The sequence below is a fragment of the Astatotilapia calliptera genome, chromosome 18 (assembly GCF_964374335.1).
Source record: "Astatotilapia calliptera chromosome 18, fAstCal68.1, whole genome shotgun sequence".
NCBI lineage: Eukaryota > Metazoa > Chordata > Actinopteri > Cichliformes > Cichlidae > Astatotilapia > Astatotilapia calliptera.
Window position 1 is genome coordinate 35,832,589 of NC_137439.1, and position 25,000 is coordinate 35,857,588.

The window sequence follows — 25,000 nt, forward strand, 5'->3', positions numbered from 1 at the left end:
ACAAATTGGTGTCACAGATCACATTGAAAGGTTTGGCACACAACACATTTACAATGCCCCAGAAGGAATGTGTCTTAGCAAAGAATTCCATGAAGCTAAGAGCTTGTGATTTTAAGGGGGCTCGTCCGGGATTTGAACCCGGGACCTCTCGCACCCTAAGCGAGAATCATACGCCTAGACCAACGAGCCACAGGAAGCCTGCGTTTAAGTCTGCAACTCTGAAAGGATAGACTTAAATCGGCCTTCAAATTCAAGCAGGAATGGTGTTAAGCTCTCTTCAGTATTCATTTTTGTACCTTCAGGACTTTGCTACTGACAAGCTCCAACAGGGATGACTCCAGAGGGACTGCACACAGTGAATGAGAAAAAAGGGTTCCCAGTCATCCACGTCATGGTAGTCTGATGAGCTTTGAAAGAAAGCAGCTGGAATTCTCTAAGTGCCTTGAAGACCTTTCACCTCTCCTCTGAGAACCTTCGTTAGATCTAAAACTAAACGTTGGAGAGTCCCAGGTATTTAAAACCCAGAGCGGGTTGTCTTTACCAGGGTCGTTGACCAACTATGAAACACATCACATGAGCCAAGGGTGGAAAAAAGGCGTGGGTAATTATCAGCAGAGGTTTCAGGTGAAACCATTATGAGACCTTCACATATGTAGTTTAACGTCTTTACACCGAAATTGAATGGCCTCAATTTCGATCAGACTTTGTGATCTCTAATAGCCCTTTTCCACTTGCACCTACCTAGCTTGGCTTAACTTGACTCAGCTCGATCTTTAGAGTTTCCATTAGGTGATACTACCTGGTTACAGGTATTTTTTTAGTACCTGCCCAGTAAGGTTTCCAAGGCAATCTCAAAATGTGACATATACAGATTGCGTGGCAGGGACTGTGCAGTCAATGGCATCACTCAATGGGTCATGAGAGTGACTCCTTCACAAAATCAAAAACGTTATTTTAGAAAGACAAATTGGTGTCACACATCACATTGAAAGGTTTGGCACACAACACATTTAAAATGACCCAGAAGGAATGTGTCTTACCAAAGAATTCCATGAAGGTAAGAAGTTGTGATTTTAAGGGGGCTCGTCCGGGATTTGAACCCGGGACCTCTCGCACCCGAAGCGAGAATCATACGCCTAGACCAACGAGCCACAGGTAGCATTTGCTTAACGCTTCAACTCTGAAAGGATAGACTTATATCGGCCTTCAAATTCAAGCAGGAATGGTGTTAAGCTCTCTTCAGTATTCATTTTTGTACCTTCAGGACTTTGCTACTGACAAGCTCCAACAGGGATGACTCCAGAGGGACTGCACACAGTGAATGAGAAAAAAGGGTTCCCAGTCATCCACGTCATGGTAGTCTGATGAGCTTTGAAAGAAAGCAGCTGGAATTCTCTAAGTGCCTTGAAGACCTTTCACCTCTCCTCTGAGAACCTTCGTTAGATCTAAAACTAAACGTTGGAGAGTCCCAGGTATTTAAAACCCAGAGTGGGTTGTCTTTATCAGGGTCGTTGAACAACTATGAAACACATCACATGAGCCAAGGGGTGGAAAAAAGGCGTGGGTGATTATCAGCAGAGGTTTCAGGTGAAACCATTATGAGACCTTCACATATGTAGTTTAACGTCTTTACACCGAAATTGAATGGCCTCAATTTCGATCAGACTTTGTGATCTCTAATAGCCCTTTTCCACTTGCACCTACCTAGCTTGGCTTAACTTGACTCAGCCCGATCTTTAAAGTTTCCATTAGGTGATAGTACCTGGTAACAGGTATATTTTAGTACCTGCCCAGTAAGGTTTCCAAGGCAATCTCAAAATGTGACATATACAGATTGCGTGGGAGGGACTGTGCAGTCAATGGCATCACTCAATGGGTCATGAGAGTGACTCCTTCACAAAATCAAAAACGTTATTTTAGAAAGACAAATTGGTGTCACAGATCACATTGAAAGGTTTGGCACACAACACATTTACAATGCCCCAGAAGGAATGTGTCTTAGCAAAGAATTCCATGAAGCTAAGAGCTTGTGATTTTAAGGGGGCTCGTCCGGGATTTGAACCCGGGACCTCTCGCACCCTAAGCGAGAATCATACGCCTAGACCAACGAGCCACAGGAAGCCTGCGTTTAAGTCTGCAACTCTGAAAGGATAGACTTAAATCGGCCTTCAAATTCAAGCAGGAATGGTGTTAAGCTCTCTTCAGTATTCATTTTTGTACTTTCAGGACTTTGCTACTGACAAGCTCCAACAGGGATGACTCCAGAGGGACTGCACACAGTGAATGAGAAAAAAGGGTTCCCAGTCATCCACGTCATGGTAGTCTGATGAGCTTTGAAAGAAAGCAGCTGGAATTCTCTAAGTGCCTTGAAGACCTTTCACCTCTCCTCTGAGAACCTTCGTTAGATCTAAGACTAAACGTTGGAGAGTCCCAGGTATTTAAAACCCAGAGCGGGTTGTCTTTACCAGGGTCGTTGACCAACTATGAAACACATCACATGAGCCAAGGGTGGAAAAAAGGCGTGGGTAATTATCAGCAGAGGTTTCAGGTGAAACCATTATGAGACCTTCACATATGTAGTTTAACGTCTTTACACCGAAATTGAATGGCCTCAATTTCGATCAGACTTTGTGATCTCTAATAGCCCTTTTCCACTTGCACCTACCTAGCTTGGCTTAACTTGACTCAGCCCGATCTTTAAAGTTTCCATTAGGTGATAGTACCTGGTAACAGGTATATTTTAGTACCTGCCCAGTAAGGTTTCCAAGGCAATCTCAAAATGTGACATATACAGATTGCGTGGCAGGGACTGTGCAGTCAATGGCATCACTCAATGGGTCATGAGAGTGACTCCTTCACAAAATCAAAAACGTTATTTTAGAAAGACAAATTGGTGTCACACATCACATTGAAAGGTTTGGCACACAACACATTTACAATGCCCCAGAAGGAATGTGTCTTACCAAAGAATTCCATGAAGCTAAGAGCTTGTGATTTTAAGGGAGCTCGTCCGGGATTTGAACCCGGGACCTCTCGCACCCAAAGCGAGAATCATACGCCTAGACCAACGAGCCACAGGAAGCCTGCGTTTAAGTCTGCAACTCTGAAAGGATAGACTTAAATCGGCCTTCAAATTCAAGCAGGAATGTTTTTAAGCTCTCTTCAGTATTCATTTTTGTACCTTCAGGCCTTTGCTACTGACAAGCTCCAACAGGGATGACTCCAGAGGGACTGCACACAGTGAATGAGAAAAAAGGGTTCCCAGTCATCCACGTCATGGTAGTCTGATGAGCTTTGAAAGAAAGCAGCTGGAATTCTCTAAGTGCCTTGAAGACCTTTCACCTCTCCTCTGAGAACCTTCGTTAGATCTAAAACTAAACGTTGGAGAGTCCCAGGTATTTAAAACCCAGAGCGGGTTGTCTTTACCAGGGTCGTTGACCAACTATGAAACACATCACATGAGCCAAGGGTGGAAAAAAGGCGTGGGTAATTATCAGCAGAGGTTTCAGGTGAAACCATTATGAGACCTTCACATATGTAGTTTAACGTCTTTACACCGAAATTGAATGGCCTCAATTTCGATCAGACTTTGTGATCTCTAATAGCCCTTTTCCACTTGCACCTACCTAGCTTGGCTTAACTTGACTCAGCTCGATCTTTAGAGTTTCCATTAGGTGATAGTACCTGGTTACAGGTATTTTTTTAGTACCTGCCCAGTAAGGTTTCCAAGGCAATCTCAAAATGTGACATATACAGATTGCGTGGCAGGGACTGTGCAGTCAATGGCATCACTCAATGAGTCATGAGAGTGACTCTTTCACAAAATCAAAAAGGTTATTTTAGAAAGACAAATTGGTGTCACAGATCACATTGAAAGGTTTGGCACACAACACATTTACAATGCCCCAGAAGGAATGTGTCTTAGCAAAGAATTCCATGAAGCTTAGAGCTCGTGATTTTAAGGGGGCTCGTCCGGGATTTGAACCCGGGACCTGAACCCGGGACCTCTCGCACCCTAAGCGAGAATCATACGCCTAGACCAACGAGCCACAGGAAGCCTCCGTTTAAGTCTGCAACTCTGAAGGGATAGACTTAAATCGGCCTTCAAATTCAAGCAGGAATGGTGTTAAGCTCTCTTCAGTATTCATTTTTGTACCTTCAGGACTTTGCTACTGACAAGCTCCAACAGCGATGACTCCAGAGGGACTGCACACAGTGAATGAGAAAAAAGGGTTCCCAGATATCTACGTCATGGTAGTCTGATGAGCTTTGAAAGAAAGCAGCTGGAATTCTCTAAGTGCCTTGAAGACCTTTCACCTCTCCTCTGAGAACCTTCGTTAGATCTAAAACTAAACGTTGGAGAGTCCCAGGTATTTAAACCCCAGAGGGGGTTGTCTTTACCAGGGTCGTTGAGCAACTATGAAACACATCACATGAGCCAAGAGGTGGAAAAAAGGCGTGGGTGATTATCAGCAGAGGTTTCAGGTGAAACCATTATGAGACCTTCACATATGTAGTTTAACGTCTTTACACCGAAATTGAATGGCCTCAATTTCGATCAGACTTTGTGATCTCTAATAGCCCTTTTCCACTTGCACCTACCTAGCTTGGCTTAACTTGACTCAGCCCGATCTTTAAAGTTTCCATTAGGTGATAGTACCTGGTAACAGGTATATTTTAGTACCTGCCCAGTAAGGTTTCCAAGGCAATCTCAAAATGTGACATATACAGATTGCGTGGGAGGGACTGTGCAGTCAATGGCATCACTCAATGGGTCATGAGAGTGACTCCTTCACAAAATCAAAAACGTTATTTTAGAAAGACAAATTGGTGTCACAGATCACATTGAGTCGTTTGGCACCCAACACATTTAAAATGACCCAGAAGGAATGTGTCTTACCAAAGAATTCCATGAAGGTAAGAAGTTGTGATTTTAAGGGGGCTCGTCCGGGATTTGAACCCGGGACCTCTCGCACCCGAAGCGAGAATCATACGCCTAGACCAACGAGCCACAGGTAGCATGTGCTTAACGCTTCAACTCTGAAAGGATAGACTTATATCGGCCTTCAAATTCAAGCAGGAATGGTGTTAAGCTCTCTTCAGTATTCATTTTTGTACCTTCAGGCCTTTGCTACTGACAAGCTCCAAAGGGGATGACTCCAGAGGGACTGCACACAGTGAATGAGAAAAAAGGGTTCCCAGTCATCCACGTCATGGTAGTCTGATGAGCTTTGAAAGAAAGCAGCTGGAATTCTCTAAGTGCCTTGAAGACCTTTCACCTCTCCTCTGAGAACCTTCGTTAGATCTAAAACTAAACGTTGGAGAGTCCCAGGTATTTAAAACCCAGAGTGGGTTGTCTTTATCAGGGTCGTTGAACAACTATGAAACACATCACATGAGCCAAGGGGTGGAAAAAAGGCGTGGGTGATTATCAGCAGAGGTTTCAGGTGAAACCATTATGAGACCTTCACATATGTAGTTTAACGTCTTTACACCGAAATTGAATGGCCTCAATTTCGATCAGACTTTGTGATCTCTAATAGCCCTTTTCCACTTGCACCTACCTAGCTTGGCTTAACTTGACTCAGCCCGATCTTTAAAGTTTCCATTAGGTGATAGTACCTGGTAACAGGTATATTTTAGTACCTGCCCAGTAAGGTTTCCAAGGCAATCTCAAAATGTGACATATACAGATTGCGTGGCAGGGACTGTGCAGTCAATGGCATCACTCAATGAGTCATGAGAGTGACTCCTTCACAAAATCAAAAACGTTATTTTAGAAAGACAAATTGGTGTCACACATCACATTGAAAGGTTTGGCACACATCACATTTACAATGCCCCAGAAGGAATGTGTCTTACCAAAGAATTCCATGAAGCTAAGAGCTTGTGATTTTAAGGGGGCTCGTCCGGGATTTGAACCCGGGACCTCTCGCACCCAAAGCGAGAATCATACGCCTAGACCAACGAGCCACAGGAAGCCTGCGTTTAAGTCTGCAACTCTGAAAGGATAGACTTAAATCGGCCTTCAAATTCAAGCAGGAATGTTTTTAAGCTCTCTTCAGTATTCATTTTTGTACCTTCAGGCCTTTGCTACTGACAAGCTCCAACAGGGATGACTCCAGAGGGACTGCACACAGTGAATGAGAAAAAAGGGTTCCCAGTCATCCACGTCATGGTAGTCTGATGAGCTTTGAAAGAAAGCAGCTGGAATTCTCTAAGTGCCTTGAAGACCTTTCACCTCTCCTCTGAGAACCTTCGTTAGATCTAAAACTAAACGTTGGAGAGTCCCAGGTATTTAAAACACAGAGCGGGTAGTCTTTACCAGGGTCGTTGACCAACTATGAAACACATCACATGAGCCAAGGGTGGAAAAAAGGCGTGGGTAATTATCAGCAGAGGTTTGAGGTGAAACCATTATGAGACCTTCACATATGTAGTTTAACGTCTTTACACCGAAATTGAATGGCCTCAATTTCGATCAGACTTTGTGATCTCTAATAGCCCTTTTCCACTTGCACCTACCTAGCTTGGCTTAACTTGACTCAGCTCGATCTTTAGAGTTTCCATTAGGTGATAGTACCTGTTTACAGGTATTTTTTTAGTACCTGCCCAGTAAGGTTTCCAAGGCAATCTCAAAATGTGACATATACAGATTGCATGGCAGGGACTGTGCAGTCAATGGCATCACTCAATGAGTCATGAGAGTGACTCTTTCACAAAATCAAAAAGGTTATTTTAGAAAGACAAATTGGTGTCACAGATCACATTGAAAGGTTTGGCACACAACACATTTACAATGTCCCAGAAGGAATGTGTCTTAGCAAAGAATTCCATGAAGCTTAGAGCTTGTGATTTTAAGGGGGCTCGTCGGGGATTTGAACCCGGGACCTCTCGCACCCTAAGCGAGAATCATACGCCTAGACGAAAGAGCCACAGGAAGCCTCCGTTTAAGCGATGACTCCAGAGGGACTGCACACAGTGAATGAGAAAAAAGGGTTCCCAGTCATCCACGTCATGGTAGTCTGATGAGCTTTGAAAGAAAGCAGCTGGAATTCTCTAAGTGCCTTGAAGACCTTTCACCTCTCCTCTGAGAACCTTCGTTAGATCTAAAACTAAACGTTGGAGAGTCAGTCCCAGGTATTTAAACCCCAGAGGGGGTTGTCTTTACCAGGGTCGTTGAGCAACTATGAAACACATCACATGAGCCAAGGGGTGGAAAAAAGGCGTGGGTGATTATCAGCAGAGGTTTCAGGTGAAACCATTATGAGACCTTCACATATGTAGTTTAACGTCTTTACACCGAAATTGAATGGCCTCAATTTCGATCAGACTTTGTGATCTCTAATAGCCCTTTTCCACTTGCACCTACCTAGCTTGGCTTAACTTGACTCAGCCCGATCTTTAAAGTTTCCATTAGGTGATAGTACCTGGTAACAGGTATATTTTAGTACCTGCCCAGTAAGGTTTCCAAGGCAATCTCAAAATGTGACATATACAGATTGCGTGGCAGGGACTGTGCAGTCAATGGCATCACTCAATGAGTCATGAGAGTGACTCTTTCACAAAATCAAAAACGTTATTTTAGAAAGACAAATTGGTGTCACAGATCACATTGAGTCGTTTGGCAACCAACACATTTAAAATGACCCAGAAGGAATGTGTCTTACCAAAGAATTCCAAGAAGGTAAGAAGTTGTGATTTTAAGGGGGCTCGTCCGGGATTTGAACCCGGGACCTCTCGCACCCTAAGCGAGAATCATACGCCTAGACCAACGAGCCACAGGTAGCATGTGCTTAACGCTTCAACTCTGAAAGGATAAACTTATATCGGCCTTCAAATTCAAGCAGGAATGGTGTTAAGCTCTCTTCAGTATTCATTTTTGTACCTTCAGGCCTTTGCTACTGACAAGCTCCAACAGGGATGACTCCAGAGGGACTGCACACAGTGAATGAGAAAAAAGGGTTCCCAGTCATCCACGTCATGGTAGTCTGATGAGCTTTGAAAGAAAGCAGCTGGAATTCTCTAAGTGCCTTGAAGACCTTTCACCTCTCCTCTGAGAACCTTCGTTAGATCTAAAACTAAACGTTGGAGAGTCCCAGGTATTTAAAACCCAGAGTGGGTTGTCTTTATCAGGGTCGTTGAACAACTATGAAACACATCACATGAGCCAAGGGGTGGAAAAAAGGCGTGGGTGATTATCAGCAGAGGTTTCAGGTGAAACCATTATGAGACCTTCACATATGTAGTTTAACGTCTTTACACCGAAATTGAATGGCCTCAATTTCGATCAGACTTTGTGATCTCTAATAGCCCTTTTCCACTTGCACCTACCTAGCTTGGCTTAACTTGACTCAGCCCGATCTTTAAAGTTTCCATTAGGTGATAGTACCTGGTAACAGGTATATTTTAGTACCTGCCCAGTAAGGTTTCCAAGGCAATCTCAAAATGTGACATATACAGATTGCGTGGGAGGGACTGTGCAGTCAATGGCATCACTCAATGGGTCATGAGAGTGACTCCTTCACAAAATCAAAAACGTTATTTTAGAAAGACAAATTGGTGTCACAGATCACATTGAAAGGTTTGGCACACAACACATTTACAATGCCCCAGAAGGAATGTGTCTTACCAAAGAATTCCATGAAGCTAAGAGCTTGTGAATTTAAGGGGGCTCGTCCGGGATTTGAACCCGGGACCTCTCGCACCCTAAGCGAGAATAATACGCCTAGACCAACGAGCCACAGGAAGCCTGCGTTTAAGTCTGCAACTCTGAAAGGATAGACTTAAATCGGCCTTCAAATTCAAGAAGGAATGTTTTTTAGCTCTCTTCAGTATTCATTTTTGTACCTTCAGGCCTTTGCTACTGACAAGCTCCAACAGCGATGACTCCAGAGGGACTGCACACAGTGAATGAGAAAAAAGGGTTCCCAGTCATCCACGTCATGGTAGTCTGATGAGCTTTGAAAGAAAGCAGCTGGAATTCTCTAAGTGCCTTGAAGACCTTTCACCTCTCCTCTGAGAACCTTCGTTAGATCTAAAACTAAACGTTGGAGAGTCCCAGGTATTTAAAACCCAGAGCGGGTTGTCTTTACCAGGGTCGTTGACCAACTATGAAACACATCACATGAGCCAAGGGTGGAAAAAAGGCGTGGGTAATTATCAGCAGAGGTTTGAGGTGAAACCATTATGAGACCTTCACATATGTAGTTTAACGTCTTTACACCGAAATTGAATGGCCTCAATTTCGATCAGACTTTGTGATCTCTAATAGCCCTTTTCCACTTGCACCTACCTAGCTTGGCTTAACTTGACTCAGCTCGATCTTTAGAGTTTCCATTAGGTGATAGTACCTGGTTACAGGTATTTTTTTAGTACCTGCCCAGTAAGGTTTCCAAGGCAATCTCAAAATGTGACATATACAGATTGCGTGGCAGGGACTGTGCAGTCAATGGCATCACTCAATGAGTCATGAGAGTGACTCTTTCACAAAATCAAAAAGGTTATTTTAGAAAGACAAATTGGTGTCACAGATCACATTGAAAGGTTTGGCACACAACACATTTACAATGCCTCAGAAGGAATGTGTCTTAGCAAAGAATTCCATGAAGCTTAGAGCTTGTGATTTTAAGGGGGCTCGTCCGGGATTTGAACCCGGGACCTCTCGCACCCTAAGCGAGAATCATACGCCTAGACCAACGAGCCACAGGAAGCCTCCGTTTAAGTCTGCAACTCTGAAGGGATAGACTTAAATCGGCCTTCAAATTCAAGCAGGAATGGTGTTAAGCTCTCTTCAGTATTCATTTTTGTACCTTCAGGACTTTGCTACTGACAAGCTCCAACAGCGATGACTCCAGAGGGACTGCACACAGTGAATGAGAAAAAAGGGTTCCCAGTCATCCACGTCATGGTAGTCTGATGAGCTTTGAAAGAAAGCAGCTGGAATTCTCTAAGTGCCTTGAAGACCTTTCACCTCTCCTCTGAGAACCTTCGTTAGATCTAAAACTAAACGTTGGAGAGTCCCAGGTATTTAAACCCCAGAGGGGGTTGTCTTTACCAGGGTCGTTGACCAACTATGAAACACATCACATGAGCCAAGGGGTGGAAAAAAGGCGTGGGTGATTATCAGCAGAGGTTTCAGGTGAAACCATTATGAGACCTTCACATATGTAGTTTAACGTCTTTACACCGAAATTGAATGGCCTCAATTTCGATCAGACTTTGTGATCTCTAATAGCCCTTTTCCACTTGCACCTACCTAGCTTGGCTTAACTTGACTCAGCCCGATCTTTAAAGTTTCCATTAGGTGATAGTACCTGGTAACAGGTATATTTTAGTACCTGCCCAGTAAGGTTTCCAAGGCAATCTCAAAATGTGACATATACAGATTGCGTGGCAGGGACTGTGCAGTCAATGGCATCACTCAATGGGTCATGAGAGTGACTCCTTCACAAAATCAAAAACGTTATTTTAGAAAGACAAATTGGTGTCACAGATCACATTGAAAGGTTTGGCACACAACACATTTACAATGCCCCAGAAGGAATGTGTCTTACCAAAGAATTCCATGAAGCTAAGAGCTTGTGATTTTAAGGGGGCTCGTCCGGGATTTGAACCCAGGACCTCTCGCACCCTAAGCGAGAATCATACGCCTAGACCAACGAGCCACAGGAAGCCTGCGTTTAAGTCTGCAACTCTGAAAGGATAGACTTAAATCGGCCTTCAAATTCAAGCAGGAATGTTTTTAAGCTCTCTTCAGTATTCATTTTTGTACCTTCAGGCCTTTGCTACTGACAAGCTCCAACAGGGATGACTCCAGAGGGACTGCACACAGTGAATGAGAAAAAAGGGTTCCCAGTCATCCACGTCATGGTAGTCTGATGAGCTTTGAAAGAAAGCAGCTGGAATTCTCTAAGTGCCTTGAAGACCTTTCACCTCTCCTCTGAGAACCTTCGTTAGATCTAAAACTAAACGTTGGAGAGTCCCAGGTATTTAAAACCCAGAGCGGGTTGTCTTTACCAGGGTCGTTGACCAACTATGAAACACATCACATGAGCCAAGGGTGGAAAAAAGGCGTGGGTAATTATCAGCAGAGGTTTGAGGTGAAACCATTATGAGACCTTCACATATGTAGTTTAACGTCTTTACACCGAAATTGAATGGCCTCAATTTCGATCAGACTTTGTGATCTCTAATAGCCCTTTTCCACTTGCACCTACCTAGCTTGGCTTAACTTGACTCAGCTCGATCTTTAGAGTTTCCATTAGGTGATAGTACCTGGTTACAGGTATTTTTTTAGTACCTGCCCAGTAAGGTTTCCAAGGCAATCTCAAAATGTGACATATACAGATTGCATGGCAGGGACTGTGCAGTCAATGGCATCACTCAATGAGTCATGAGAGTGACTCTTTCACAAAATCAAAAAGGTTATTTTAGAAAGACAAATTGGTGTCACAGATCACATTGAAAGGTTTGGCACACAACACATTTACAATGCCCCAGAAGGAATGTGTCTTACCAAAGAATCCCATGAAGCTTAGAGCTTGTGATTTTAAGGGGGCTCGTCCGGGATTTGAACCCGGGACCTCTCGCACCCAAAGCGAGAATCATACGCCTAGACCAACGAGCCACAGGAAGCCTCCGTTTAAGTCTGCAACTCTGAAGGGATAGACTTAAATCGGCCTTCAAATTCAAGCAGGAATGGTGTTAAGCTCTCTTCAGTATTCATTTTTGTACCTTCAGGACTTTGCTACTGACAAGCTCCAACAGCGATGACTCCAGAGGGACTGCACACAGTGAATGAGAAAAAAGGGTTCCCAGTCATCCACGTCATGGTAGTCTGATGAGCTTTGAAAGAAAGCAGCTGGAATTCTCTAAGTGCCTTGAAGACCTTTCACCTCTCCTCTGAGAACCTTCGTTAGATCTAAAACTAAACGTTGGAGAGTCCCAGGTATTTAAAACACAGAGCGGGTAGTCTTTACCAGGGTCGTTGACCAACTATGAAACACATCACATGAGCCAAGGGTGGAAAAAAGGCGTGGGTAATTATCAGCAGAGGTTTGAGGTGAAACCATTATGAGACCTTCACATATGTAGTTTAACGTCTTTACACCGAAATTGAATGGCCTCAATTTCGATCAGACTTTGTGATCTCTAATAGCCCTTTTCCACTTGCACCTACCTAGCTTGGCTTAACTTGACTCAGCTCGATCTTTAGAGTTTCCATTAGGTGATAGTACCTGTTTACAGGTATTTTTTTAGTACCTGCCCAGTAAGGTTTCCAAGGCAATCTCAAAATGTGACATATACAGATTGCATGGCAGGGACTGTGCAGTCAATGGCATCACTCAATGAGTCATGAGAGTGACTCTTTCACAAAATCAAAAAGGTTATTTTAGAAAGACAAATTGGTGTCACAGATCACATTGAAAGGTTTGGCACACAACACATTTACAATGTCCCAGAAGGAATGTGTCTTAGCAAAGAATTCCATGAAGCTTAGAGCTTGTGATTTTAAGGGGGCTCGTCGGGGATTTGAACCCGGGACCTCTCGCACCCTAAGCGAGAATCATACGCCTAGACGAAAGAGCCACAGGAAGCCTCCGTTTAAGCGATGACTCCAGAGGGACTGCACACAGTGAATGAGAAAAAAGGGTTCCCAGTCATCCACGTCATGGTAGTCTGATGAGCTTTGAAAGAAAGCAGCTGGAATTCTCTAAGTGCCTTGAAGACCTTTCACCTCTCCTCTGAGAACCTTCGTTAGATCTAAAACTAAACGTTGGAGAGTCAGTCCCAGGTATTTAAACCCCAGAGGGGGTTGTCTTTACCAGGGTCGTTGAGCAACTATGAAACACATCACATGAGCCAAGGGGTGGAAAAAAGGCGTGGGTGATTATCAGCAGAGGTTTCAGGTGAAACCATTATGAGACCTTCACATATGTAGTTTAACGTCTTTACACCGAAATTGAATGGCCTCAATTTCGATCAGACTTTGTGATCTCTAATAGCCCTTTTCCACTTGCACCTACCTAGCTTGGCTTAACTTGACTCAGCCCGATCTTTAAAGTTTCCATTAGGTGATAGTACCTGGTAACAGGTATATTTTAGTACCTGCCCAGTAAGGTTTCCAAGGCAATCTCAAAATGTGACATATACAGATTGCGTGGCAGGGACTGTGCAGTCAATGGCATCACTCAATGAGTCATGAGAGTGACTCTTTCACAAAATCAAAAACGTTATTTTAGAAAGACAAATTGGTGTCACAGATCACATTGAGTCGTTTGGCAACCAACACATTTAAAATGACCCAGAAGGAATGTGTCTTACCAAAGAATTCCAAGAAGGTAAGAAGTTGTGATTTTAAGGGGGCTCGTCCGGGATTTGAACCCGGGACCTCTCGCACCCTAAGCGAGAATCATACGCCTAGACCAACGAGCCACAGGTAGCATGTGCTTAACGCTTCAACTCTGAAAGGATAGACTTATATCGGCCTTCAAATTCAAGCAGGAATGGTGTTAAGCTCTCTTCAGTATTCATTTTTGTACCTTCAGGCCTTTGCTACTGACAAGCTCCAACAGGGATGACTCCAGAGGGACTGCACACAGTGAATGAGAAAAAAGGGTTCCCAGTCATCCACGTCATGGTAGTCTGATGAGCTTTGAAAGAAAGCAGCTGGAATTCTCTAAGTGCCTTGAAGACCTTTCACCTCTCCTCTGAGAACCTTCGTTAGATCTAAAACTAAACGTTGGAGAGTCCCAGGTATTTAAAACCCAGAGTGGGTTGTCTTTATCAGGGTCGTTGAACAACTATGAAACACATCACATGAGCCAAGGGGTGGAAAAAAGGCGTGGGTGATTATCAGCAGAGGTTTCAGGTGAAACCATTATGAGACCTTCACATATGTAGTTTAACGTCTTTACACCGAAATTGAATGGCCTCAATTTCGATCAGACTTTGTGATCTCTAATAGCCCTTTTCCACTTGCACCTACCTAGCTTGGCTTAACTTGACTCAGCCCGATCTTTAAAGTTTCCATTAGGTGATAGTACCTGGTAACAGGTATATTTTAGTACCTGCCCAGTAAGGTTTCCAAGGCAATCTCAAAATGTGACATATACAGATTGCGTGGGAGGGACTGTGCAGTCAATGGCATCACTCAATGGGTCATGAGAGTGACTCCTTCACAAAATCAAAAACGTTATTTTAGAAAGACAAATTGGTGTCACAGATCACATTGAAAGGTTTGGCACACAACACATTTACAATGCCCCAGAAGGAATGTGTCTTACCAAAGAATTCCATGAAGCTTAGAGCTTGTGATTTTAAGGGGGCTCGTCCGGGATTTGAACCCGGGACCTCTCGCACCCTAAGCGAGAATCATACGCCTAGACCAACGAGCCACAGGAAGCCTCCGTTTAAGTCTGCAACTCTGAAGGGATAGACTTAAATCGGCCTTCAAATTCAAGCAGGAATGGTGTTAAGCTCTCTTCAGTATTCATTTTTGTACCTTCAGGACTTTGCTACTGACAAGCTCCAACAGCGATGACTCCAGAGGGACTGCACACAGTGAATGAGAAAAAAGGGTTCCCAGTCATCCACGTCATGGTAGTCTGATGAGCTTTGAAAGAAAGCAGCTGGAATTCTCTAAGTGCCTTGAAGACCTTTCACCTCTCCTCTGAGAACCTTCGTTAGATCTAAGACTAAACGTTGGAGAGTCCCAGGTATTTAAAACCCAGAGCGGGTTGTCTTTACCAGGGTCGTTGACCAACTATGAAACACATCACATGAGCCAAGGGTGGAAAAAAGGCGTGGGTAATTATCAGCAGAGGTTTCAGGTGAAACCATTATGAGACCTTCACATATGTAGTTTAACGTCTTTACACCGAAATTGAATGGCCTCAATTTCGATCAGACTTTGTGATCTCTAATAGCCCTTTTCCACTTGCACCTACCTAGCTTGGCTTAACTTGACTCAGCCCGATCTTTAAAGTTTCCATTAGGTGATAGTACCTGGTAACAGGTATATTTTAGTACCTGCCCAGTAAGGTTTCCAAGGCAATCTCAAAATGTGACATATACAGATTGCGTGGGAGGGACTGTGCAGTCAATGGCATCACTCAATGGGTCATGAGAGTGACTCCTTCACAAAATCAAAAACGTTATTTTAGAAAGACAAATTGGTGTCACAGATCACATTGAAAGGTTTGGCACACAACACATTTACAATGCCCCAGAAGGAATGTGTCTTACCAAAGAATTCCATGAAGCTAAGAGCTTGTGAATTTAAGGGGGCTCGTCCGGGATTTGAACCCGGGACCTCTCGCACCCTAAGCGAGAATCATACGCCTAGACCAACGAGCCACAGGAAGCCTGCGTTTAAGTCTGCAACTCTGAAAGGATAGACTTAAATCGGCCTTCAAATTCAAGAAGGAATGTTTTTTAGCTCTCTTCAGTATTCATTTTTGTACCTTCAGGCCTTTGCTACTGACAAGCTCCAACAGGGATGACTCCAGAGGGACTGCACACAGTGAATGAGAAAAAAGGGTTCCCAGTCATCCACGTCATGGTAGTCTGATGAGCTTTGAAAGAAAGCAGCTGGAATTCTCTAAGTGCCTTGAAGACCTTTCACCTCTCCTCTGAGAACCTTCGTTAGATCTAAAACTAAACGTTGGAGAGTCCCAGGTATTTAAAACCCAGAGCGGGTTGTCTTTACCAGGGTCGTTGACCAACTATGAAACACATCACATGAGCCAAGGGTGGAAAAAAGGCGTGGGTAATTATCAGCAGAGGTTTGAGGTGAAACCATTATGAGACCTTCACATATGTAGTTTAACGTCTTTACACCGAAATTGAATGGCCTCAATTTCGATCAGACTTTGTGATCTCTAATAGCCCTTTTCCACTTGCACCTACCTAGCTTGGCTTAACTTGACTCAGCTCGATCTTTAGAGTTTCCATTAGGTGATAGTACCTGGTTACAGGTATTTTTTTAGTACCTGCCCAGTAAGGTTTCCAAGGCAATCTCAAAATGTGACATATACAGATTGCGTGGCAGGGACTGTGCAGTCAATGGCATCACTCAATGAGTCATGAGAGTGACTCTTTCACAAAATCAAAAAGGTTATTTTAGAAAGACAAATTGGTGTCACAGATCACATTGAAAGGTTTGGCACACAACACATTTACAATGCCTCAGAAGGAATGTGTCTTAGCAAAGAATTCCATGAAGCTTAGAGCTTGTGATTTTAAGGGGGCTCGTCCGGGATTTGAACCCAGGACCTCTCGCACCCTAAGCGAGAATCATACGCCTAGACCAACGAGCCACAGGAAGCCTGCGTTTAAGTCTGCAACTCTGAAAGGATAGACTTAAATCGGCCTTCAAATTCAAGCAGGAATGTTTTTAAGCTCTCTTCAGTATTCATTTTTGTACCTTCAGGCCTTTGCTACTGACAAGCTCCAACAGGGATGACTCCAGAGGGACTGCACACAGTGAATGAGAAAAAAGGGTTCCCAGTCATCCACGTCATGGTAGTCTGATGAGCTTTGAAAGAAAGCAGCTGGAATTCTCTAAGTGCCTTGAAGACCTTTCACCTCTCCTCTGAGAACCTTCGTTAGATCTAAAACTAAACGTTGGAGAGTCCCAGGTATTTAAAACCCAGAGCGGGTTGTCTTTACCAGGGTCGTTGACCAACTATGAAACACATCACATGAGCCAAGGGTGGAAAAAAGGCGTGGGTAATTATCAGCAGAGGTTTGAGGTGAAACCATTATGAGACCTTCACATATGTAGTTTAACGTCTTTACACCGAAATTGAATGGCCTCAATTTCGATCAGACTTTGTGATCTCTAATAGCCCTTTTCCACTTGCACCTACCTAGCTTGGCTTAACTTGACTCAGCTCGATCTTTAGAGTTTCCATTAGGTGATAGTACCTGGTTACAGGTATTTTTTTAGTACCTGCCCAGTAAGGTTTCCAAGGCAATCTCAAAATGTGACATATACAGATTGCATGGCAGGGACTGTGCAGTCAATGGCATCACTCAATGAGTCATGAGAGTGACTCTTTCACAAAATCAAAAAGGTTATTTTAGAAAGACAAATTGGTGTCACAGATCACATTGAAAGGTTTGGCACACAACACATTTACAATGCCCCAGAAGGAATGTGTCTTAGCAAAGAATTCCATGAAGCTTAGAGCTCGTGATTTTAAGGGGGCTCGTCCGGGATTTGAACCCGGGACCTGAACCCGGGACCTCTCGCACCCTAAGCGAGAATCATACGCCTAGACCAACGAGCCACAGGAAGCCTCCGTTTAAGTCTGCAACTCTGAAGGGATAGACTTAAATCGGCCTTCAAATTCAAGCAGGAATGGTGTTAAGCTCTCTTCAGTATTCATTTTTGTACCTTCAGGACTTTGCTACTGACAAGCTCCAACAGCGATGACTCCAGAGGGACTGCACACAGTGAATGAGAAAAAAGGGTTCCCAGATATCTACGTCATGGTAGTCTGATGAGCTTTGAAAGAAAGCAGCTGGAATTCTCTAAGTGCCTTGAAGACCTTTCACCTCTCCTCTGAGAACCTTCGTTAGATCTAAAACTAAACGTTGGAGAGTCCCAGGTATTTAAACCCCAGAGGGGGTTGTCTTTACCAGGGTCGTTGAGCAACTATGAAACACATCACATGAGCCAAGAGGTGGAAAAAAGGCGTGGGTGATTATCAGCAGAGGTTTCAGGTGAAACCATTATGAGACCTTCACATATGTAGTTTAACGTCTTTACACCGAAATTGAATGGCCTCAATTTCGATCAGACTTTGTGATCTCTAATAGCCCTTTTCCACTTGCACCTACCTAGCTTGGCTTAACTTGACTCAGCCCGATCTTTAAAGTTTCCATTAGGTGATAGTACCTGGTAACAGGTATATTTTAGTACCTGCCCAGTAAGGTTTCCAAGGCAATCTCAAAATGTGACATATACAGATTGCGTGGGAGGGACTGTGCAGTCAATGGCATCACTCAATGGGTCATGAGAGTGACTCCTTCACAAAATCAAAAACGTTATTTTAGAAAGACAAATTGGTGTCACAGATCACATTGAGTCGTTTGGCACCCAACACATTTAAAATGACCCAGAAGGAATGTGTCTTACCAAAGAATTCCATGAAGGTAAGAAGTTGTGATTTTAAGGGGGCTCGTCCGGGATTTGAACCCGGGACCTCTCGCACCCGAAGCGAGAATCATACGCCTAGACCAACGAGCCACAGGTAGCATGTGCTTAACGCTTCAACTCTGAAAGGATAGACTTATATCGGCCTTCAAATTCAAGCAGGAATGGTGTTAAGCTCTCTTCAGTATTCATTTTTGTACCTTCAGGCCTTTGCTACTGACAAGCTCCAAAGGGGATGACTCCAGAGGGACTGCACACAGTGAATGAGAAAAAAGGGTTCCCAGTCATCCACGTCATGGTAGTCTGATGAGCTTTGAAAGAAAGCAGCTGGAATTCTCTAAGTGCCTTGAAGACCTTTCACCTCTCCTCTGAGAACCTTCGTTAGATCTAAAACTAAACGTTGGAGAGTCCCAGGTATTTAAAACCCAGAGTGGGTTGTCTTTATCAGGGTCGTTGAACAACTATGAAACACATCACATGAGCCAAGGGGTGGAAAAAAGGCGTGGGTGATTATCAGCAGAGGTTTCAGGTGAAACCATTATGAGACCTTCACATATGTAGTTTAACGTCTTTACACCGAAATTGAATGGCCTCAATTTCGATCAGACTTTGTGATCTCTAATAGCCCTTTTCCACTTGCACCTACCTAGCTTGGCTTAACTTGACTCAGCCCGATCTTTAAAGTTTCCATTAGGTGATAGTACCTGGTAACAGGTATATTTTAGTACCTGCCCAGTAAGGTTTCCAAGGCAATCTCAAAATGTGACATATACAGATTGCGTGGCAGGGACTGTGCAGTCAATGGCATCACTCAATGAGTCATGAGAGTGACTCCTTCACAAAATCAAAAACGTTATTTTAGAAAGACAAATTGGTGTCACACATCACATTGAAAGGTTTGGCACACATCACATTTACAATGCCCCAGAAGGAATGTGTCTTACCAAAGAATTCCATGAAGCTAAGAGCTTGTGATTTTAAGGGGGCTCGTCCGGGATTTGAACCCGGGACCTCTCGCACCCAAAGCGAGAATCATACGCCTAGACCAACGAGCCACAGGAAGCCTGCGTTTAAGTCTGCAACTCTGAAAGGATAGACTTAAATCGGCCTTCAAATTCAAGCAGGAATGTTTTTAAGCTCTCTTCAGTATTCATTTTTGTACCTTCAGGCCTTTGCTACTGACAAGCTCCAACAGGGATGACTCCAGAGGGACTGCACACAGTGAATGAGAAAAAAGGGTTCCCAGTCATCCACGTCATGGTAGTCTGATGAGCTTTGAAAGAAAGCAGCTGGAATTCTCTAAGTGCCTTGAAGACCTTTCACCTCTCCTCTGAGAACCTTCGTTAGATCTAAAACTAAACGTTGGAGAGTCCCAGGTATTTAAAACACAGAGCGGGTAGTCTTTACCAGGGTCGTTGACCAACTATGAAACACATCACATGAGCCAAGGGTGGAAAAAAGGCGTGGGTAATTATCAGCAGAGGTTTGAGGTGAAACCATTATGAGACCTTCACATATGTAGTTTAACGTCTTTACACCGAAATTGAATGGCCTCAATTTCGATCAGACTTTGTGATCTCTAATAGCCCTTTTCCACTTGCACCTACCTAGCTTGGCTTAACTTGACTCAGCTCGATCTTTAGAGTTTCCATTAGGTGATAGTACCTGTTTACAGGTATTTTTTTAGTACCTGCCCAGTAAGGTTTCCAAGGCAATCTCAAAATGTGACATATACAGATTGCATGGCAGGGACTGTGCAGTCAATGGCATCACTCAATGAGTCATGAGAGTGACTCTTTCACAAAATCAAAAAGGTTATTTTAGAAAGACAAATTGGTGTCACAGATCACATTGAAAGGTTTGGCACACAACACATTTACAATGTCCCAGAAGGAATGTGTCTTAGCAAAGAATTCCATGAAGCTTAGAGCTTGTGATTTTAAGGGGGCTCGTCGGGGATTTGAACCCGGGACCTCTCGCACCCTAAGCGAGAATCATACGCCTAGACGAAAGAGCCACAGGAAGCCTCCGTTTAAGCGATGACTCCAGAGGGACTGCACACAGTGAATGAGAAAAAAGGGTTCCCAGTCATCCACGTCATGGTAGTCTGATGAGCTTTGAAAGAAAGCAGCTGGAATTCTCTAAGTGCCTTGAAGACCTTTCACCTCTCCTCTGAGAACCTTCGTTAGATCTAAAACTAAACGTTGGAGAGTCAGTCCCAGGTATTTAAACCCCAGAGGGGGTTGTCTTTACCAGGGTCGTTGAGCAACTATGAAACACATCACATGAGCCAAGGGGTGGAAAAAAGGCGTGGGTGATTATCAGCAGAGGTTTCAGGTGAAACCATTATGAGACCTTCACATATGTAGTTTAACGTCTTTACACCGAAATTGAATGGCCTCAATTTCGATCAGACTTTGTGATCTCTAATAGCCCTTTTCCACTTGCACCTACCTAGCTTGGCTTAACTTGACTCAGCCCGATCTTTAAAGTTTCCATTAGGTGATAGTACCTGGTAACAGGTATATTTTAGTACCTGCCCAGTAAGGTTTCCAAGGCAATCTCAAAATGTGACATATACAGATTGCGTGGCAGGGACTGTGCAGTCAATGGCATCACTCAATGAGTCATGAGAGTGACTCTTTCACAAAATCAAAAACGTTATTTTAGAAAGACAAATTGGTGTCACAGATCACATTGAGTCGTTTGGCAACCAACACATTTAAAATGACCCAGAAGGAATGTGTCTTACCAAAGAATTCCAAGAAGGTAAGAAGTTGTGATTTTAAGGGGGCTCGTCCGGGATTTGAACCCGGGACCTCTCGCACCCGAAGCGAGAATCATACGCCTAGACCAACGAGCCACAGGTAGCATGTGCTTAACGCTTCAACTCTGAAAGGATAAACTTATATCGGCCTTCAAATTCAAGCAGGAATGGTGTTAAGCTCTCTTCAGTATTCATTTTTGTACCTTCAGGCCTTTGCTACTGACAAGCTCCAACAGGGATGACTCCAGAGGGACTGCACACAGTGAATGAGAAAAAAGGGTTCCCAGTCATCCACGTCATGGTAGTCTGATGAGCTTTGAAAGAAAGCAGCTGGAATTCTCTAAGTGCCTTGAAGACCTTTCACCTCTCCTCTGAGAACCTTCGTTAGATCTAAAACTAAACGTTGGAGAGTCCCAGGTATTTAAAACCCAGAGTGGGTTGTCTTTATCAGGGTCGTTGAACAACTATGAAACACATCACATGAGCCAAGGGGTGGAAAAAAGGCGTGGGTGATTATCAGCAGAGGTTTCAGGTGAAACCATTATGAGACCTTCACATATGTAGTTTAACGTCTTTACACCGAAATTGAATGGCCTCAATTTCGATCAGACTTTGTGATCTCTAATAGCCCTTTTCCACTTGCACCTACCTAGCTTGGCTTAACTTGACTCAGCCCGATCTTTAAAGTTTCCATTAGGTGATAGTACCTGGTAACAGGTATATTTTAGTACCTGCCCAGTAAGGTTTCCAAGGCAATCTCAAAATGTGACATATACAGATTGCGTGGGAGGGACTGTGCAGTCAATGGCATCACTCAATGGGTCATGAGAGTGACTCCTTCACAAAATCAAAAACGTTATTTTAGAAAGACAAATTGGTGTCACAGATCACATTGAAAGGTTTGGCACACAACACATTTACAATGCCCCAGAAGGAATGTGTCTTACCAAAGAATTCCATGAAGCTTAGAGCTTGTGATTTTAAGGGGGCTCGTCCGGGATTTGAACCCGGGACCTCTCGCACCCTAAGCGAGAATCATACGCCTAGACCAACGAGCCACAGGAAGCCTCCGTTTAAGTCTGCAACTCTGAAGGGATAGACTTAAATCGGCCTTCAAATTCAAGCAGGAATGGTGTTAAGCTCTCTTCAGTATTCATTTTTGTACCTTCAGGACTTTGCTACTGACAAGCTCCAACAGCGATGACTCCAGAGGGACTGCACACAGTGAATGAGAAAAAAGGGTTCCCAGTCATCCACGTCATGGTAGTCTGATGAGCTTTGAAAGAAAGCAGCTGGAATTCTCTAAGTGCCTTGAAGACCTTTCACCTCTCCTCTGAGAACCTTCGTTAGATCTAAGACTAAACGTTGGAGAGTCCCAGGTATTTAAAACCCAGAGCGGGTTGTCTTTACCAGGGTCGTTGACCAACTATGAAACACATCACATGAGCCAAGGGTGGAAAAAAGGCGTGGGTAATTATCAGCAGAGGTTTCAGGTGAAACCATTATGAGACCTTCACATATGTAGTTTAACGTCTTTACACCGAAATTGAATGGCCTCAATTTCGATCAGACTTTGTGATCTCTAATAGCCCTTTTCCACTTGCACCTACCTAGCTTGGCTTAACTTGACTCAGCCCGATCTTTAAAGTTTCCATTAGGTGATAGTACCTGGTAACAGGTATATTTTAGTACCTGCCCAGTAAGGTTTCCAAGGCAATCTCAAAATGTGACATATACAGATTGCGTGGGAGGGACTGTGCAGTCAATGGCATCACTCAATGGGTCATGAGAGTGACTCCTTCACAAAATCAAAAACGTTATTTTAGAAAGACAAATTGGTGTCACAGATCACATTGAAAGGTTTGGCACACAACACATTTACAATGCCCCAGAAGGAATGTGTCTTACCAAAGAATTCCATGAAGCTAAGAGCTTGTGAATTTAAGGGGGCTCGTCCGGGATTTGAACCCGGGACCTCTCGCACCCTAAGCGAGAATAATACGCCTAGACCAACGAGCCACAGGAAGCCTGCGTTTAAGTCTGCAACTCTGAAAGGATAGACTTAAATCGGCCTTCAAATTCAAGAAGGAATGTTTTTTAGCTCTCTTCAGTATTCATTTTTGTACCTTCAGGCCTTTGCTACTGACAAGCTCCAACAGGGATGACTCCAGAGGGACTGCACACAGTGAATGAGAAAAAAGGGTTCCCAGTCATCCACGTCATGGTAGTCTGATGAGCTTTGAAAGAAAGCAGCTGGAATTCTCTAAGTGCCTTGAAGACCTTTCACCTCTCCTCTGAGAACCTTCGTTAGATCTAAAACTAAACGTTGGAGAGTCCCAGGTATTTAAAACCCAGAGCGGGTTGTCTTTACCAGGGTCGTTGACCAACTATGAAACACATCACATGAGCCAAGGGTGGAAAAAAGGCGTGGGTAATTATCAGCAGAGGTTTGAGGTGAAACCATTATGAGACCTTCACATATGTAGTTTAACGTCTTTACACCGAAATTGAATGGCCTCAATTTCGATCAGACTTTGTGATCTCTAATAGCCCTTTTCCACTTGCACCTACCTAGCTTGGCTTAACTTGACTCAGCTCGATCTTTAGAGTTTCCATTAGGTGATAGTACCTGGTTACAGGTATTTTTTTAGTACCTGCCCAGTAAGGTTTCCAAGGCAATCTCAAAATGTGACATATACAGATTGCGTGGCAGGGACTGTGCAGTCAATGGCATCACTCAATGAGTCATGAGAGTGACTCTTTCACAAAATCAAAAAGGTTATTTTAGAAAGACAAATTGGTGTCACAGATCACATTGAAAGGTTTGGCACACAACACATTTACAATGCCTCAGAAGGAATGTGTCTTAGCAAAGAATTCCATGAAGCTTAGAGCTTGTGATTTTAAGGGGGCTCGTCCGGGATTTGAACCCGGGACCTCTCGCACCCTAAGCGAGAATCATACGCCTAGACCAACGAGCCACAGGAAGCCTCCGTTTAAGTCTGCAACTCTGAAGGGATAGACTTAAATCGGCCTTCAAATTCAAGCAGGAATGGTGTTAAGCTCTCTTCAGTATTCATTTTTGTACCTTCAGGACTTTGCTACTGACAAGCTCCAACAGCGATGACTCCAGAGGGACTGCACACAGTGAATGAGAAAAAAGGGTTCCCAGTCATCCACGTCATGGTAGTCTGATGAGCTTTGAAAGAAAGCAGCTGGAATTCTCTAAGTGCCTTGAAGACCTTTCACCTCTCCTCTGAGAACCTTCGTTAGATCTAAAACTAAACGTTGGAGAGTCCCAGGTATTTAAACCCCAGAGGGGGTTGTCTTTACCAGGGTCGTTGACCAACTATGAAACACATCACATGAGCCAAGGGGTGGAAAAAAGGCGTGGGTGATTATCAGCAGAGGTTTCAGGTGAAACCATTATGAGACCTTCACATATGTAGTTTAACGTCTTTACACCGAAATTGAATGGCCTCAATTTCGATCAGACTTTGTGATCTCTAATAGCCCTTTTCCACTTGCACCTACCTAGCTTGGCTTAACTTGACTCAGCCCGATCTTTAAAGTTTCCATTAGGTGATAGTACCTGGTAACAGGTATATTTTAGTACCTGCCCAGTAAGGTTTCCAAGGCAATCTCAAAATGTGACATATACAGATTGCGTGGCAGGGACTGTGCAGTCAATGGCATCACTCAATGGGTCATGAGAGTGACTCCTTCACAAAATCAAAAACGTTATTTTAGAAAGACAAATTGGTGTCACAGATCACATTGAAAGGTTTGGCACACAACACATTTACAATGCCCCAGAAGGAATGTGTCTTACCAAAGAATTCCATGAAGCTAAGAGCTTGTGATTTTAAGGGGGCTCGTCCGGGATTTGAACCCAGGACCTCTCGCACCCTAAGCGAGAATCATACGCCTAGACCAACGAGCCACAGGAAGCCTGCGTTTAAGTCTGCAACTCTGAAAGGATAGACTTAAATCGGCCTTCAAATTCAAGCAGGAATGTTTTTAAGCTCTCTTCAGTATTCATTTTTGTACCTTCAGGCCTTTGCTAC

At 43.7% G+C, this 25,000-nt stretch overlaps 20 non-coding genes across 20 annotated transcripts; all 20 read right to left on the reverse strand.

The window, feature by feature from the left end:
• Positions 1-117: 117 nt before the first annotated feature.
• Positions 118-189, reverse strand: trnap-agg (transfer RNA proline (anticodon AGG)). The gene has a single exon. It is a non-coding gene; the product is annotated as a tRNA-Pro (tRNA).
• An 890-nt stretch (positions 190-1,079) lies between these two features.
• On the reverse strand, positions 1,080-1,151 carry trnap-cgg (transfer RNA proline (anticodon CGG)). The gene has a single exon. It is a non-coding gene; the product is annotated as a tRNA-Pro (tRNA).
• An 890-nt stretch (positions 1,152-2,041) lies between these two features.
• On the reverse strand, positions 2,042-2,113 carry trnap-agg (transfer RNA proline (anticodon AGG)). The gene has a single exon. It is a non-coding gene; the product is annotated as a tRNA-Pro (tRNA).
• Positions 2,114-3,002: 889 nt separating this feature from the next.
• On the reverse strand, positions 3,003-3,074 carry trnap-ugg (transfer RNA proline (anticodon UGG)). The gene has a single exon. It is a non-coding gene; the product is annotated as a tRNA-Pro (tRNA).
• Positions 3,075-4,939: 1,865 nt separating this feature from the next.
• On the reverse strand, positions 4,940-5,011 carry trnap-cgg (transfer RNA proline (anticodon CGG)). Its single transcript has one exon. It is a non-coding gene; the product is annotated as a tRNA-Pro (tRNA).
• An 890-nt stretch (positions 5,012-5,901) lies between these two features.
• On the reverse strand, positions 5,902-5,973 carry trnap-ugg (transfer RNA proline (anticodon UGG)). Its single transcript has one exon. It is a non-coding gene; the product is annotated as a tRNA-Pro (tRNA).
• Positions 5,974-7,709: 1,736 nt separating this feature from the next.
• trnap-agg (transfer RNA proline (anticodon AGG)) lies at positions 7,710-7,781 on the reverse strand. Its single transcript has one exon. It is a non-coding gene; the product is annotated as a tRNA-Pro (tRNA).
• A 1,852-nt stretch (positions 7,782-9,633) lies between these two features.
• trnap-agg (transfer RNA proline (anticodon AGG)) lies at positions 9,634-9,705 on the reverse strand. The gene has a single exon. It is a non-coding gene; the product is annotated as a tRNA-Pro (tRNA).
• An 890-nt stretch (positions 9,706-10,595) lies between these two features.
• On the reverse strand, positions 10,596-10,667 carry trnap-agg (transfer RNA proline (anticodon AGG)). The gene has a single exon. It is a non-coding gene; the product is annotated as a tRNA-Pro (tRNA).
• An 890-nt stretch (positions 10,668-11,557) lies between these two features.
• On the reverse strand, positions 11,558-11,629 carry trnap-ugg (transfer RNA proline (anticodon UGG)). Its single transcript has one exon. It is a non-coding gene; the product is annotated as a tRNA-Pro (tRNA).
• A 1,736-nt stretch (positions 11,630-13,365) lies between these two features.
• Positions 13,366-13,437, reverse strand: trnap-agg (transfer RNA proline (anticodon AGG)). The gene has a single exon. It is a non-coding gene; the product is annotated as a tRNA-Pro (tRNA).
• An 890-nt stretch (positions 13,438-14,327) lies between these two features.
• On the reverse strand, positions 14,328-14,399 carry trnap-agg (transfer RNA proline (anticodon AGG)). The gene has a single exon. It is a non-coding gene; the product is annotated as a tRNA-Pro (tRNA).
• An 889-nt stretch (positions 14,400-15,288) lies between these two features.
• Positions 15,289-15,360, reverse strand: trnap-agg (transfer RNA proline (anticodon AGG)). The gene has a single exon. It is a non-coding gene; the product is annotated as a tRNA-Pro (tRNA).
• An 890-nt stretch (positions 15,361-16,250) lies between these two features.
• trnap-agg (transfer RNA proline (anticodon AGG)) lies at positions 16,251-16,322 on the reverse strand. The gene has a single exon. It is a non-coding gene; the product is annotated as a tRNA-Pro (tRNA).
• A 1,865-nt stretch (positions 16,323-18,187) lies between these two features.
• Positions 18,188-18,259, reverse strand: trnap-cgg (transfer RNA proline (anticodon CGG)). Its single transcript has one exon. It is a non-coding gene; the product is annotated as a tRNA-Pro (tRNA).
• An 890-nt stretch (positions 18,260-19,149) lies between these two features.
• On the reverse strand, positions 19,150-19,221 carry trnap-ugg (transfer RNA proline (anticodon UGG)). Its single transcript has one exon. It is a non-coding gene; the product is annotated as a tRNA-Pro (tRNA).
• A 1,736-nt stretch (positions 19,222-20,957) lies between these two features.
• trnap-cgg (transfer RNA proline (anticodon CGG)) lies at positions 20,958-21,029 on the reverse strand. The gene has a single exon. It is a non-coding gene; the product is annotated as a tRNA-Pro (tRNA).
• Positions 21,030-21,919: 890 nt separating this feature from the next.
• On the reverse strand, positions 21,920-21,991 carry trnap-agg (transfer RNA proline (anticodon AGG)). The gene has a single exon. It is a non-coding gene; the product is annotated as a tRNA-Pro (tRNA).
• Positions 21,992-23,842: 1,851 nt separating this feature from the next.
• Positions 23,843-23,914, reverse strand: trnap-agg (transfer RNA proline (anticodon AGG)). The gene has a single exon. It is a non-coding gene; the product is annotated as a tRNA-Pro (tRNA).
• Positions 23,915-24,804: 890 nt separating this feature from the next.
• trnap-agg (transfer RNA proline (anticodon AGG)) lies at positions 24,805-24,876 on the reverse strand. The gene has a single exon. It is a non-coding gene; the product is annotated as a tRNA-Pro (tRNA).
• Positions 24,877-25,000: the final 124 nt, after the last annotated feature.